The 16,767-nt window shown below is 43.2% G+C and overlaps 1 protein-coding gene across 6 annotated transcripts in view; it reads right to left on the bottom strand.

Moving 5' to 3' along the window:
* NCALD (neurocalcin delta) overlaps positions 1–6,147 on the bottom strand; it is a 445,048-nt gene extending 438,901 nt beyond the window's left edge. For 4 of the 6 annotated variants that reach the window (XM_057532218.1, XM_057532216.1, XM_057532215.1 and 1 more), the window contains exon 1: positions 5,892–6,147. The gene's annotated coding sequence lies outside the window, so the exon portion shown is untranslated. Of the gene's footprint in view, positions 1–5,734; positions 5,780–5,891 lie in introns of those variants that run through there. The other 2 variants (XM_057532212.1, XM_057532217.1) reach the window with 2 other exon arrangements.
* Positions 6,148–16,767: the final 10,620 nt, after the last annotated feature.

The following is a 16,767-nucleotide window of genomic DNA, read 5'->3' as shown; positions in this document are numbered from 1 at the left end:
GGCACAGTTAGAGATTAACAACAATAACTAATAAAATTAAACAGTTATAGCAATATACTGTAATAGAAGTTATGTGAATGTGGTCTCTCTTTCCCTCTCTCAAAATATCCTAATTGTACAAATGTAATGCCTTTTCCATCTTAACTAAACATTTATCATTCACTGGGGCCGTAACTTTTTTTTTTTTTCTTCAGGAAAAAATGCACCCATGCACAAATTTTACACAGCATTTCAGGGGGGACTCAGGCCTTCTTGGAGCCCAACACTGACACAGTCCGTGAGGGTCGCAGGGCCCAGGTTAGGGGCTGTAACTTTTTTAGTTTGAGATATGATAGCAAAACTAGCAGAGCATGGGCTTCCCTGGAAGCGCAGTGGTTGAGAATCTGCCTGCCAATGCAGGGAAAATGGGTTCGAGCCCTGGTCTGGGAAGATCCCACATGCCGCGGAGCAACTAGGCCCGTGAGCCACAACTACTGAGCCTGCGCGTCTGGAGCCTGTGCTCCGCAACAAGAGAGGCCGCGATAGTGAGAGGCCCGCGCACCGCGATGCAGAGTGGCCCCCGCTCGCCCCAGCTACAGAAAGCCCTCGCACAGAAACGAAGACCCCACACAGCCATAAATAAATAAATAAATAAACCCAAAAGTTAAAAAAAAAACTAGCACGGCACATATTTCTTTTTCCTTCTTCACAATTTCACGGATAGAGGATTTGTTCTTACCGTAAATCTCAGCAACCTCAGCATAAGATTTTGTTTTCTTTCCTTGTTGAGAGCTTTCACCTTTTCACTTAAAGTAAGCACTTTACAGCTTCTCTTTGGCATATGAGAATTCCCAGCATCACTACCCTTGCGCTTTTGGGCCATTATTAAGTAAAATAAGGGTGACTTGAATACAGGAACTGAGACACCACGAAAGTGGATCTACTAAGCGACTACCGGGCAGGATACGCCGGCCAAAAAGACGATTCCGTCTGAGGCGGGGCGGAGCAAGATAACGCGAGATTTCATCGCTACTCAAAATGGCGTACGACTTGAATTGTTTATTTCCAGATCTTCCACTTATTTTCGGACCATGGTAAATGAAACCTTAGAAAGCAAAACTGAGGATAAGCGGGAACTACTATATTCTCTTCATTAAACTTTCTTCAGTTATACCCATTTGAGTGTGTCGTCTGCCTCCCCGAAGGACCGTGGCTGATAAACCTTTCATAGGGTTTATGCTTATAACAGCATCACTCAAAATAGCCAGAAAGTAGAAGCAACCCAAGTGTCCATCGACAGATAAACGGATAAACAAATGTGGTATATGCATACAATGGAATATTAGTCAGCTTTAAGAAGAAAGGAAATTCTGACACATGCTACAATATGAATAAACCTTGAAGACATTATGCTAAGTGAAATAAGCTAGTCACAAAAGGACAAATATTGTATGATTCCACTTATATGAGGTACCCAGAGTAGTCAAATCCATAGAAACAGAAAGTAGAATGAATGGTGGTGGCCAGGGTCTAGTGGGCACGAGGAAATTAAAAGTTTTTGTATAATGGGTATGGAGTTTCAGTTTGGGAAATTGAAAAAGTTCTGAAGATAGATGGTGGTGACGGTTGCACAACAATGTGAACGTACTTAATGCCACAAAACAGCACACTTAAAAATGGTTAAAATGGTAAACTTTATGCTATATATATTTAACCACAATTTTTAAACGTATTTAAGAAATATTAATTGCTCACCTATTACACAAAGCACCACGCTGGGGATACACAAACTGGAAGGTCACTGTCTCCATCAAGGGTGCTCAGCTCCTGCACTTCCCCCATATACCCCTCATTCCAGCAATCTGTTCCCTAATTATGTCTTGCACTTTCAAGCTGGAATACAAATTCCTTCAAGACAAGGGACTAGATCATATTCATCCAAATCCCTAGAACTTAACAAAATGTGGAGCACGTCCTCAAAAATATTGGTTGAATAAGTGAGTAAAAATCTAGCCAAAGAAGTCTATGTTCTTTTTTTTCTCAAGTCTCCTAGCCAGTCAGTACTTAACATTTCTTGAAGTTAGTTACCTATATTTTCAGAAATGAAAAGAGTAGAACCTCACGCTAAACTCACTTTAAATTGTTCTGTTGACAAACAATCCTACTAAGTGCATAAATTGTGGGTTTTAAATCAGAACTCCTTTGTTTGCTAGCCATGTGTCCACGGGCAAGTTATTGACTGCCCCTAAGCCTGTCATCTGTTAAGTGGGAATGCTGACATTACTATAGTGGACATCTATTGCTTTGCAATCCAAAATCTATTGGCCAATCTCCTGGTGACAGTATAACAATGTTGTGCTGGAGAAACACCCTTGCTCCTACTTCTTAGCCTATGGCTCAGGGATGAAACCTGCAACCAAGCCCAAGCCCTAGACTAGTGTAGAACTCAGGAATGCTGGGGTATTCTATCATGGTGATAGAGACAGAGGGATGGTGAAGACCAAGCCTGGCTGTCATTATTGCCTAATCCCAAACCCTGACAGACATCACTAATTGACGACAGCACTCGTTCCTACTGAGCCTGGACCCAGCCTTGGATTCCTCTTCAACCCAGCTCTCCAGGCAGCCACTACCAATCAAATCAGTCAAAGATGACAGGCAAAATGAAACCAATTGTCTTAGCTCCAGAACAGCAGTTGGCAATTTTTATGTGAAGAACAGTGTAGTAAGTATTTTAGGCATGGTCTCTAATATATATTCTTCTTTGTGTTTTGATTTGTTGTGTTTCCAACCCCTTAAAAATGTTAAAAAGCATTTTTTGATCTTTCAGCTTACAAAACCCCCTGCTCTGGAGCCTTGAAATCAGACTCTGGGGCTGTTCCAGAGATCCAGGCACCATCTTATCTCCCTCTGCAGGACTCCTGGGAGCTCAGTACTGGAGCGCTTGGAAACACCACCTCAGTCAGAAGTGCACACACAGAACACACTGCATTGCCTGAAAAGTACAGAGGAGCTTTGATGACAGGAGAGTTTCTGTTCTTATCATACCAATCCCAGGGCAAGCTGACACCCACACTCTGGGGGAAGCTACAATCCAAGGAAGAGCTACAAAGCCCATGTACGTGCTGACCTTCACTTCTACTTCCAGAAGCAATTTCACTGCACAGCCCCTCAGACAGCTGAACACTCATTCCCCACAGCCAATCTGGGGAAAGCAAGAGTTCAAATCACTACATTTCTCCATTGTTAGTCTAACTCCTTACAATTAAAAAAACACCTCTGAAATTGTTCCAAGAGACTGTGCCACATTTCTTTTGACCAACCTTTGATTCCTTATTTATTCCTTATTTCCCAAAGCTTTTTTTTTTTTTAATTGCAGAGTAGTACGTATAAAAGTTGGTTTGGTCCTCCTCTTTATTATTTTCCTTGTTTGTTTCTGGTTTTAGTGAAAAGGAATGAACTTTGCTTGACTGATGTTCATTCATTCATCCAATAAACAATTACTTATAATCCCAATCCACCTCTCAAGGCACTTGCAGGTAGGAAAGACAATTGCAGACGATAATGCAGAGTGATAGGAGGGGTAGGCGCAGGGTAACATTCCAGCATGAAGCAAGGGCAGCTCAGTCAGCTGTGGCGGAGGTGAGTACCAGGAGGTCTGCTGGAGGGCAGTGTCACTGCAGCAGAGCAGGGAAGAATGCACAGGGGTTGACCAGACAAGGAAGGATGGGAGGATGGCAGGTGCTGAGACTCAGTGGCCTGAGTAAAGGCTACACATGGGGTTTGGGGGCGGGGGGAGTTGGGAGATGAAGCTGGCAAGGAGACCAGGGTAGGGTCATGAAGGCCTTGGAGTCCAAACTCTATCCTGAAAGCCACAGAAAGCCTCTAAGGGAACTAAGCTGAATGACTGGCTTAGATTTTTATTTTCAAAACAAGCATTCTAGTTGCAGTTTGGAGAATCCACTGGAGCAAGAGAGTCCTGATTTGGAGCAAGGAGCCCAGTGTGAAGGCAACTGGAGCAATTCAGGCAAGAAGTGATGAGGTTATGAACTAAATCAGTGACAGCAGGAACTGAGGGAAGGGGGCAGACATCAACAACAACAAAAATAAGAGCTCACATTTATGCAGCACTTTCTAATGACAAAGCACTGTGTGAAGTGCTTTTTGTGTATTAATTCACTTTATCTTCACAACAAGACTGAGATAAGTTTGGTACCTATTGTCAACCACAGCTCAGGAAACCCAGAGAGATTAAGCAAGGAGCCCAAGGTCTGAGAGCTATTTGTGTCCCATCCAGAAGTCACACCCAGCAGCCTGGCTGCAGAGTCCACGCTCCTCACAGCCCACTCTGCTAAGCACACTTACAGAGAGTGGATATTCGAGATGGGCGCTGAGTGGTTGAAATGGGGGAGACTCCAGGGCAATCTCCAGAGGCCTGGCTTGGGTACCTGAACATTTGGGTTTCAGCTTCTTGAGCCTCCACTTCTGAAAGAAGCCCCATCCCCAAGTCTATATTTAGCCCTCAACCAGCACTCCCCATACACCCACACTCTCCCCATCACCCCACCACCCCTTTCTCCTTTGCAGTCCTTGCAGGCGCATTTGGAGTGAAAAACCTCACAAGCATTGCCAGTCAGGTCTGAGAAACCCTGACAGCAAAGTCTGCTCTTGGTAATACAGAGGCTTAGGTCTATTATTTTCAAATCAGTCAGAACTGGGAAAACTTTGAGCAAGCCTGTGTGGTTTCCTTCTCAGCAAGCAAGACCCTGGCAGCCCTACTTCTGTGTTTCCCACTAGTTGCCCTACAGAGCAGAACATGTACCATTATTTGGGGCCAGCGCTTAACAACAGAAGCACGCTTGCCTGGCCAGCAGCCTCAGACAGACCCGCAGGAAGAAAGTGGCCCTGGCGGGGAGACCTTCAGAGAGCCAAATGGCTTTCTTTCTCCAGGCATGAGAGTTAAAGCAAGCATCTGCAGCAAGAAACTTGTGTATTTCCTGCGGACAAGGAGACCTCCTGCCCCTCCCGGGCTGATACAACCCACTTTGCACATCCTGCTTCTCTGGGAGCTAAAAATAAATCGGTATGCACTGAAAAACACTCAAACACATCTCCCCAGCACACCCCTTCCCGAGTTCCCGAGGGCAAGAGACCCAAATCTTTCAGGTCCTGAGTCCAAAATGCAGACCACTTCCTCGTCTGCGTTCCACTGGCGCCTGTTGGTGGTTCCCAAAGCCCCCTCCCCAGGCGCCCACCCCTCGCACGTTACTCCTGCGGCCTCTGAGGGCCGACTCTGAGGCCCGGGAACCGGCGAGTGCCCTCGACCCCAACCTCCTCCCCCGACCCCGGGAGGGATGCTTCTGGTGTCCCGGGCCACCAGGCGCACCAACGCCCCCTTCCGACCCAGCGCGCCCCCAACCTGCCTGCCCTGTGCGCCTCTGCGCGTCCCTCTGCAAAGTTGCTCTCTCCTTTTCTGCCACCATCTTCAGGGTCTTTGGTTTTGTTTTATTTTCCCTCAGAGGCACTGAAGGAAGGACGGGGGAAGTGACAGGATGAGCTGCACCCGGGAAGGGCTGCGGGGACCAGGTCTCCGGGACCGCGCGCTCCTCGCGCCCACCCCTGCGCCCGCCGCGCCCCGAGCGCGCCGGTCCCCCCAGCAGCCGCTCCCGGTGCCACCGCCCCCGCACACCCGCCAGGCTGCAACTCCGGCTACGCTCTCGCTCTGGAGAAGCAGACGGAAGGCACTGCGACTCACCGCCTCGGCCGCTCCCAGCGTCTGTGTCGCCGCGGGTGAGGCGACGGCGGCGGCGGCGCCTTCCCTCCGCCCGCCTCCCCGTGGACAGCACCGCCGCCCGCCGCGCCCCCCTCCCCAGCCTGGCTCGCCGCCTCCCCCCTCGCGGCCGCCGACCCACCTCCCCACTGCGGCCCCGCAGGCAGCCTCTCCTGGGTGGGCGGACGGCTGGGGGGGTGCAGAGGACCAAGCTGAGGCGCGCGCGCGGTTTGCAGGTGCAGTGGACACCCCGATGTTGTGCTGGTGCGGCCGCTAGGCTTATTATCCCCGTTATGCCCGCTAGTCCTAGCCCACCGCCAGGCTTCTAGCCAGGCTGCACTGGTACTTTCCAAGCGGTGCCATCTGTTTGCCTGTTAGGGTCGTGGGAAGGTCAGATTCAACGTAGAACACCTTCTTCTAGGCTTCAATTGGGAGACCCTGGGGTCCCTGCTACGCAGCAGTGAAGTTCTAGGGAGTCTTGGAAGGAGGGGCCCGCAAGGAGGGACGGGCTGCTTTGCCTCATCAGTGTTTTCTTTACCAGAGCTTAACAAAAAGCTGGAAAGAAGGACATGTAAGGGATGTCTTCCCCCCTCGTTCCCCCCACCTCCTGTAGCCCACCGCAGAATGTCACCAAATCTTCCATCTCCACTGGAGGTGATAAGAGGCAAATGTCTTGCCAATTTATTCAACCAATATTTATCAAGTGACTGCCATCACATGTTCCTGTCCTGCTGCGTTGGCCACTCAGGACCTCTCAAAAAGCCACTGTAACTTCCTATACTTGTCAACTGCAGCAACACTTCCAGAACCCACAGAAGATCTCAATAGCAAGCCAAATTCATTGATTAAAAAAACTTGCTGGTAAAAATAACAAAAAGGCACCATGTAAAGCTGTAAAGGCACCATGACTTGTCCATGCTTGTTATAATGATTACAAAATCTTTTAATATGACTAGTAGTTGTAGAAATAACAGTCACATTTAGGTTCACACATCTGCCAACTCTGATTTGAAAATCACGGAAAATGTTCCCCTGACCAAAGCCATCCTCTTAGTTCTTAGTTCTGCGTTCCTTTTCCACATCATTTACTCCTTCAGGCAAAGCTTACAAAACCAAAGTCATCTGAGAGGCCATTAAACCATTTATGGGATACTAAAATTTGTTCCTGGATTGGATTAGCAGATTAGCTCAGTGTTTTTGCCTCTCTGGGTACACTTTGGAATCACCTAGGGAGTTGGATTTTTTTTGTTTGTTTTTTAGTGGTAGGTCTCGCCCCACACCCATAGATTCTGATTTAACTGCTTGGGGTGCAGCCTTGCTTAGGGACGCTTTACAAGGGCCCCAGGAAATTCTGATGTGCAGCCAGGGTTGGAAATCCAGGGATAAGCCAATCATCAAACTGAGCCTGAGGCAACGGGATGACAAACCAAAAAGTTTTGATGCAGGCAAAGGTCTGAGCAGGTGCTGCAAACTCAAACGTCCCTAAGGGATTAAAAAGAAATAACAAGTGACTTAGCCTGGTTGTACAGGGCCAAACTGGGAAGGACTTCAAGGACATAAAGCACAGTCTCATTTTTCCACATGGGAAATGCAGATCCAGTGTGGCCACTCAAGTTGGGGTTTTTTTCATTTTGTTTTGTTTTTCCTCCACAGAGAAGCCAAAAACCTCCATTTAATGTGAGCTCTTCTAATTTTAAAATGTTGGTAACTAATTTAAAAAATATTTTTAAAAAGAAGAGTTTATAGGCCACAAGGGGTCCCTAGGTCATCATTTTGTCACCTGTGGCCTGCACAATTTAGGCCTGGTCATTGCCTACAGACTGCAGGAAGAACCCTGGTGAGTAGAAGGTGGCAGTGCTTTGGGTGGAGGTGTCTCTGAGAGAGAATGATTTAAAAATCCACTTTATTTTTTTAATTTTGCTTTAATGATCTCTGCTTTTTAGAAAAAAAAAAGCTTTGTTAAAATATAACTCATATAGCATACAATTCACCGATTTAAGGTATCCAATTTGATGTTTTTAGTATATTCATAGAGTTGTACAACTATCACCACAATCAATTTTAGAACTGATTTTGATCACCCCCAAAAGAAATGCTGTGCTTATTAGCACTCATTTCCTTTATTCTCCCAACCCCCAGCCTCTGGCAACCACTAATCTACTTTCTCTATAGATTTGCCTGTTATGGACATTTCATATAAATGAAGTCTTCATACAATGTGAAGTATTTTGTGACTGCTTTCTTTCACTTAGCATAATGTTGTCAAGGTTCATCCATGTCATCGGTACTTCAATCCTTTTTATGAACAAATAATGTCCCATGGCATAGATGTATCATATTATGTTTATCCATTTTTCAGTTGATGAACATCTGGGTTGTTTCCACTTTGGGGCTATTATAAATAATGTGGCTATGAACATTTGTGTATGCTTTTATTGTGTGGATGTATGTTTTTATTTACCTTGGGTGTCTATTTAGGAGTGGAATTGCTGAGTCACATAGTAACTCTAAGTTTGACATTTTGAGGAACTGCTACACTGGTTTCCAAAGCAGCTGCACCATTTTACATTCTCACCAGCAGTGTGTGAATGTTCCAGTTTCTCCACATCCTTGCCAACACTTGTTATTTGCCATTTTTCAAGTTTATACCATCCTAGTGGCCATGAAGTGGTATCTCATTGTGGTTCTGATTTGCATTTTCCTAACAGCTAATGATGTTGATCATCTTCTCATGTGCTTATCTTCTCTGCAGAAATGTCTATTCAGATCCTTTACCCATTTTTTTAAAGTCAGTTATTCGTCTTTTTTACTCATTATTTATTATGATTTATTATTCAGGTATAAGTGTTCTTTATATAATCTGGATATAAGTCAGATATATACTTTGTAAATAATTCCTCCCATTCTGTGGGTTATCTTTCCATTTCCTTTGAAAGAAAAAAGTTTTTCATTTTGAAGAAGCATGAATTATCTATGTTTTCTTTTGTTGCTTGTACTTTTGGTGTTATATCTAAAAGGCTTTGCCTAATTCAAGGGCACAAGATTTATGCCTAAATATTGGACCCTACTTTTTACAATGCTCTTTAATGGTGTGATATTGGAAACTGGGAACACTGAAATAACTGGCCTTGAGCCCATGGTCAGAGTCTCCCACTTCCAGAGTTCTAATGTGCTGGGACAGCTCTCACCATGGCATTTGGCCAACTTTGGGCACTTAATTGCAAGTTTTTGTCAAGGAAGCAACTGAGTGTGTAAATTTGGGGCTAGCTAGGTCAATAGTGGCATGCATTCACTCATCTACTCCACAAATACTTTCTAAGGGCCTCCAATGTGCTTTAAACTGTTCTAGGTTCTCAGGATATAGCACTAAACAAGGCAGACAAGATTCATGTTCTGGTGGGGCTTCTAGCTTAATGAGAGAGAAAATAGATGATAGATATATAGATAGAGCACATAAGATCCGTAGCAAATGAGTGCTATGTCAAGAATTCACATAGAGTGATAAGCTAGAACAACTAGGGAAAGAGCCAGGCAGAGGAAACAGAGTGCCAAACATCTAATTTGAGGGGAGAAATACACAGCTTATTCTGGGAACACAAAGAAACCTAACGTGACTGAAGCTTATTGGGTGTCTTTGGCTGAACTCCCTAGAAAGTCTGGCCCAAGCAAATGGTTAGGTGACTAGACTATAGGGAAGTGAAATCTCAGGAAAGGATGGAGAGAAAAGGGAGTGAGAGCGGGAAAGCAACTACAAAGGGTTGTGTTACACAGCTGGTGATGGTTGCCAGAGTCTGCAGGAAGCACCATGGATTTGTAGGAGGCGGCATGGAGGTATCAGTGGATAGACTAAAGAAGGATTCAAGAGGCAGATGCTGATTTCTGGTCTACAGAGAAGCAACATAATGCTTCTGAAGCTTCAAACGTCTGTTGGGGGTCAGGGGAAAGAGTTCTGGTGTGGTAGAAAGAGAGAACATTTATCTGCAGGCTCCTTTCTCCCATTGCTCAATGTTATCTGATCAGCACTCCTGGTTGCATGTGAGTGGTCACCAAATAGGTGTCTGGGCAGACTCGGGAAGTCCCAAGGTGGAAGGCAAAAGGCATATGGCAGGAGGTGAGGCACTGTTGGGCTGTACCCAAGAGCAACTTGAGAGATTCAACCCAAGGTAGTGACAGAAGTCGCAGCAACCTGGCCCCATGACCACAGTCATAGCACAAACCATTGCTGGATTTGCTCTAGCAAATTGGTGTCTCATCATCCATTGAGTTGGTGCATAAAATGAGTTCAATACAGTGGGCAAGGGGGAGAGTGAGGGACAATGTGGTCAGAGAGTGGCAGGACCAGGCCATGCACTGCTTTGCAAGTCAGGATAAAGAACACAAAATTTATTCTAGTTTGGAATTTATTCTAAGAGCAATACAAAGCCATTGAAGGCTCTTTGTAAATTTACTTTTTAAATATATGTACAGTAAAAGTCACTTTTTAAAGGAACAGTTCGGCAAATTTTGATAAATCCATTACCACCATCAAAATCCAAAATGGTGCCTTCGCTCCAAATATGCTGCTGCCCCTTGTAGTCAAGCCCTCCCCCTAACCCTAACCCCTGGAAACTACTGATGTGTTTTTTGCCTCACAGTTTTGTCTGTTCGAAATGTCATATCAGTGGAATCATACAGTATATACCCTTTCAAGATTGGCTTCCTTCACTGAGTCTAAGGCATGTGAGATTCACCTGTGTTGTTGAGTCCATCAGTGGTTTATGCCTTCTTATTGTATGAATGTACTACAAGTTATTTATCTACTCACAGTTGAAAGAAGTTGAGGTTATTTCCAGTTCAGGGCAATTATGAATAAAGCAACTGTAAATATTGGCCTACAGGTTTTTGTGTGAATAGAAGTTATCATTTCACTTGGGTAAATACGTAGGACTGGGTTTGCTGGCTCCCACAGTGAGTGTATGTTTACCTATAAAAGAAACTGCCAAACTACCTTTGAAATTGCATTCCCAGTAGCAATGTATGAGGGTTCAGTTGTTCTGTATTCATTCCAGGACTTGATATGGCTAGGTTTTTGTTTCTTTGTTTTGTTTTAAACCATTTTAAATGGTGTGTAGTAGCTTTAATTTCTATTTCCCTAATAATTAAGATGTTGAGCATCTTTTCATGTGCTTATTTGCCACCTATTTAATTCCATTGTATCTTTTCAAAAATTTTCTATTTCTTAATTGGTTCATTTGCTTGCTTTTTGATAAGTTTTAAGTATCCTTTATGTATAGTGGATACAAATCCTTTGTCAGTTAGGTCCAAATATTTTTCTTCCACTGGGCAGAGTATCTTTTCATCCTCTTACCATGATCCTTCACATAGCAAAAGTTTTCATTTTGATGAAGTCTAATTTATCAATTTTTTCCTTTATGTATCATAGTTATGGTATCATATCTAATAACTCTGCCTAATCCCAAGTCGAAAGGTTTTCTCCTAAAAGTTTTATAGTTTTGGGTTTTATATTTATGTCTATGATCTATTTTTAGTTCATTTTTGTACAAAGTATAAGGTATGGGTCAAGGTTCATATTTTTGCTTATGGATATCCAATAGTTCCAACACTATTGAAAAAACTATGTTTTTCTCCATTTAATCACCTTGCACCTTTGTCAAAAATCAGTTAACCCTATCTGTGTGGATTTAGTTCTGACTCACAATTCTGTTCCAGTGATCCATGTGTCTGTTCTTTTGCCAGTACTGCACTGTCTTGATTATTGTGGGTTTTTAATGAGTCTTGAAATCAAGTGATACAAGTCCTCCAACTTTGTCCTTCTTTTTCAAAATTGTCTTAGCTTTCTGATTTATTTTGCCTTTTCACATATACTTTAGAATCATTGTGTCACTATCTACAAAATCCCTACTGATATTTTTATTGTGATTGTATTAAAACTATAGATCAATTTGGGGAGGATTAACATCTTAAAAATGTTCAGTCTTATAATCCATGAACATGATAAATACCTCTATTTAAGTCTTCTTTGATTTCTTTCATTATTGAGTATAAACATCCTGCACATTTTTGTTAGTCTTATAACTGTATTTCTTTTCCTGTGTGCTATTGAACATGTAAATTTCAATCTTCAATTGTTTAAGGCTTAACATGTAGAAATATGATTGGCTTTTGTATATCGACTTTTATCCTATGAATCTGATAAACTCACTATTTCTAAGAATTTCTTTGTCAAATCCTTGGGGTTTTCTATGAAGACAATCATGCATTTGTGAATAGAGTTTTATTTCTTCTTTTCTAATCTCTATGGCTTTTATTTCTTTTACTTATCTTTTTGTAGTTTCCAGAACTTTCAGTTCTATGCTGAATGGAAGTGGCAAGAGCAGACATCCCTACCTTACTCCTGATTGTAGGGGGAAAGTATTCAGTCTGATTAGGAGGGTACTTTGGGTTGTGTCTCATGAAGGGAATAAGTGGTGTATCCTCTATGTATTCTAGAATCAGTATCTTAAAAAGAACCCCCACACACACTCCACTGGTGATTCTGATGTCCAGATAGATTTGGAGACCACCAATCTGGAGACCACTAGTCTCTTTGCACCCTTCTGGCTCTTAAGTTCTATGAGACCAGCTCTTTTATTCAACACGAATATTTATTCAGTGTTTTCTATATGCCAGGTGGAGTTTTAGGCCCTCTACACACAAAAATTAAAGCTTGGTATGTGCTCTCACCACCTTAAGTCTCATGGGAAAGACTCACACGTCGGCCTGTGTTACAATGCAGTGTTAATGCTCTAATGGAGGTATATGCTTGCTCTACCTGCTCTTAATTTCCTACATCCTTGAAGAAGGAGAGAACACCTGCCTACTGAGATCTAACTGACGCTATATTCCTCATAGCCACCTAAGAGCCAGTCTTTTCTGGATTTTACCCACAGAGAAGTCTTCCTCTTGTTATAAAGCCTGAGAATTTGTGGACTCCCCTTGAGATAATTTGAGTCTGTCATCTTAATTAGGACTTTTTAATTTCCCCTCAGAACTCTTTTTTCCTCTTCAACAAGCTCCATAAAAGGATCTTATCTCTTTTAAGTGTCTCTTCCTTCATTTCCAATCAGGGTGATCACATCTTTACACCTTATATCTAGATCATGTTTCTTAACTCCTACATGTGTGCTTAATAATACATCTTCATTTAATTATAGCTCATGCCCACTAGCTAAGGATATGCTTACATACCCCAGCAAAATCACAGTATCACTGGGGGGAGGGAGGGTATAAAAGTTTTTACATTAAAATGGATTATTCACTGCTGCCAACACAGTATTACTTCAGTACTACACTTCATCTCCAAAGTACCTATGTGAAAAAGTAGGCTAGTAATTTTTTGACAGTAGTAGCTGAATGATCAGTTATTTTCTAAATGTTCTCATTAATAATGACTTTCTAAAATAAAAAATTTTCAACAATTAATACATTTAGTAATAATATTTTTGTTTAATCTAAAAGTGTCCATAGAAGACAAACAGTAGGATGTCCCAAAAGTTTGAAGAAAATGTTACGGGAGAAACTGACGCAGTTGAGAAAACTTTACTGTGAACTTTTGTGGTTTTTATAAGATTAGGAAAAAACTCATTTTTCACTCTTAATGGTAACACGCTTCAACCCAGTCTTTTACTGGGAAGCTTCTTCTGTGCCAGACATGAAGGAGTTACTAAGATATATAAGCTAGTCCCCCTACTGTCAGGGGACTCTGTTTAATAGAGGAAAGAGACACATAAACAGATGGTGACATTGCCATGTGGCATGTGCTATGGTCCAGGAAGGACAGGCTTCTGTGGGAGTTCAAAGAGGGTTCTCTAATCCAGAGCCAAGGTGAGCAAGCATAAGTAAGGTCTGAAATAAAACTAGCTAACATTCACTGAGTATTTGGCATGGGCCAAGCACCCTTTTAAGCACATGGCACATGTTAGCACATCTAATCTTCACCAAAAGCCCATGAGGAAGGTACTTACCATTACCCCACTATCTAATGAGGCTTTTTAAAAGGTTGGTGACTTGCCCAAGGTTACATAGCTCTGAAGATACCGGCTTGGAATCCAGAATAAGGTCATTAAGCATAATAATGGCCCCTCAAAGATGACCATGTCCTAATCCTCAGGACCTATAAATATATTACCCTACAGGGCAAAGGGGACGTAAAGATACAGATGGATTTAAGATTACTAATCCATAGGCCTTAAATAGGGAGATTATCCTAGATTATCCAGGTGGGCCAATATAACCACAAGGGTCCTTAGAAGTAGAAGAGGGGGAGCAGAAAAAGAAGCAGAGGGAGATCTGAGCTACAGAAAACAGTCAGACAGAGATGCAGCTCTGCTGGCTGTGAAGGTGAAAGAAGGGATCCCAGAGTGGAGGAATGTGGGTGGCCTCTAAAAGCAGATAAAAATCTAAACAGATTTTTCCCTAGAGCCTTTGGAAAGGAAAACAGCCATGCCAACACCTTGATTTCAGCCCAGTGAGTCCCATTCCAGACTTCTGAACTCCAGAACTGTAAGATAATAAATTCGCGTTTTTTAAATATTTATTTATTTATTTATTTATTTATTTATTTTTAGGCCGCACCGTGCGTCATGTGGGATCTTAGTTCCCTGACCGGGGATTGAACCAATGCCCCTGGCATTGGGAGCATGGAGTCTTAACCAGTGGACCACCAGGGAAGTCAGTTTATGTTGTTTCAAGCCACCAAGTCTGTGGTAATTTGTTACAGCAGCAGTATGGAACTAATACACAGGCCCGGGTCTTTCTCATTTAAGAGTACAAGGCTTTGACTCCAGAACCCTTTCCCTGAGATTTAACTCAGAAGAATGTAAGCCAATATTTTTGCACGTGTAGCTTGGAATATTTGGCCCTAAATTCCTTACCTCATTTTTATCCACTATGAGAGGCAGCACCAGACTTCCGACCTTCATTCATTGCCCAGAGACCCTCCTTGTACTTTTTCCCTATCCCCTTGGCATTTCTCAGAGCATCTTTAATTCATCTGCAAACTACAAAGATTCATTGTGTACTGATTTTCTCCTAGAACATGACCCAAATTGCCAAAGAAAAACCATACGTACAGTGCCATGATCAGAGGGGAGAAATGTTTTCATCAAACACCATGACTAATCCTATCGGCCAGGATGTCACTGCCCGGACCTGCAATTTCTGTTTAGGGTGAAGGAAAACCTAAGAAGTACCTAGTAACCTTGACAGAAGGCAGAGGTTTGCTGCATTCAGTTATACCTCAAAACATACTTGGTTTCGTTCAAGGCAAGTATACCAAAGAAAGAAGAAAATAGCTTCCCTCCAGCTGCCTTGCCTTGCCTGCAGCTCTTCAAGAATGAGTGAAGAGGAGAATCCAGCTCAGGGTACAGGAGACCATGTTTGCTGTCTATTGTTGGCTGCAGAGCTGCCAAGACCATGAGAGCAAGTGAAATGGAGGCTCTCTCCTGACTGCTTACTCAGGCATCAGCCACTGATCATTACATCATCTTTGCAGTTCACCTCCCAGCCTTCAACATGTTCTCTGGGTCTCTTGTCAAGGGGCAACCAGAATGAAGTGCAGTTCACTGAGAGGATCCTTCTGACAGGCAGCCGAAGGTGATGAGCACCAATGCTGAGGTCACAGCTGTGTGCTGGAGCCGTGAGAAATGACTGATAATAGGAATGTGGCAAGGCAGTGGAAGTATTTACACAACAGAAATAGACAAAGGCTACAAATCAGGGTTTCTCCCCTCCTCACTCCTGCCCCCAAAGCTGGCTTATCAGGACACCACGGGGTCATGCTGGCTGTATGCATTGTGAGACATTATGTCTATTTACTTGCTTTTGAAAACCAGCACCACAGATTCATGCCATTCAGCTTGTAGACCATGAAGACAGAAAACAAAGGACAGTCAGTCACCAAGAAAAATACAGCTTCCACGCCCAAGCACTACTCTTCAACAATTCCTTAAATCTCCATGGGAGTTCAAGTACCAAATATCTATAAAAGAATTAAGATAAAAACCTAGTATGTTAAACTAGAGGCTCTCCCTGGGGTTCAGGGGAAAGAGAGGCTATTTGGTAAAAATCAGAGAAGCCTTCATGAAGGAATTAATTGGGGCTTTATTCCTTATTTTACCATCAATTACAGAGCACTTTCCATGCGCAAAACCCTGTTCTAGTTTCTGTGGGGACACAAAGATGAATCTGGATGTGGGTCCTCTCCCAGAAAAGTTTGCGACTTTGAGGGACCTCCAAGAAGGACCCCTGGGCATCGAGGCTCTCATTTGGGAGCTGTGCCAAGATGGTTTTCCTTGATTCCTGCTACTCCCCCATCTTCAGTTTTTCTGCTCCTTGGCACCCTAACTTGACCTGTTCCTTTGCTTCTGTCTTCTCAGATTTTTGGACTTCATATCACATGCCCAAAGCCTTCCATGCCTCTCAGCTCACATGCCAGCCCCTCACCATACCCTAATGCAGACCCCATTCACACCATTCACATACGCACACAGAGGTACAGATACGCTTTATCACATCATTCCATTTATTTCTTTTATGGTAGTTATCATAACCTGTACTTCGGTCATTTATTTGTTTACTTTTTTATCGTCTGTCCTACCACCACCACCTGCCACTCGGTAAGTTCTCTAAAGGGCAGGGACCTTACCACCATAGCTCTAATACCTATTGCCACGCCTGTGCATTCAACAATAAATCTTTAATTAATCAATACAAATATAAATGAATTGCAATGATTGGACCTCAGAGGAGGGGGTGGTTACATCCAACCAGAAAGACTTTATAGAAGAAGTAGGTTTTGAGCTGAACCTTGAAGGATGGGTAGGATTTGAGAGGCAGAGGGTACAGAGTGAGTAACAACGTGCAACAGTAAACACAGAGAGTGGAAACCAGCAGAGGAAGAGATAATGAGGTTGCTCCGAAAAGACTGGACACATAGCCATTGCCATCAGTTCAACCATACATTCAAAACCTATGATTCT

Source organism: Balaenoptera acutorostrata, chromosome 17 (assembly GCF_949987535.1).
Source record: "Balaenoptera acutorostrata chromosome 17, mBalAcu1.1, whole genome shotgun sequence".
Lineage (NCBI taxonomy): Eukaryota > Metazoa > Chordata > Mammalia > Artiodactyla > Balaenopteridae > Balaenoptera > Balaenoptera acutorostrata.
Note: the sequence above shows the minus strand (reverse complement) of the source record. Positions and strands in the feature narration are given on the sequence as shown.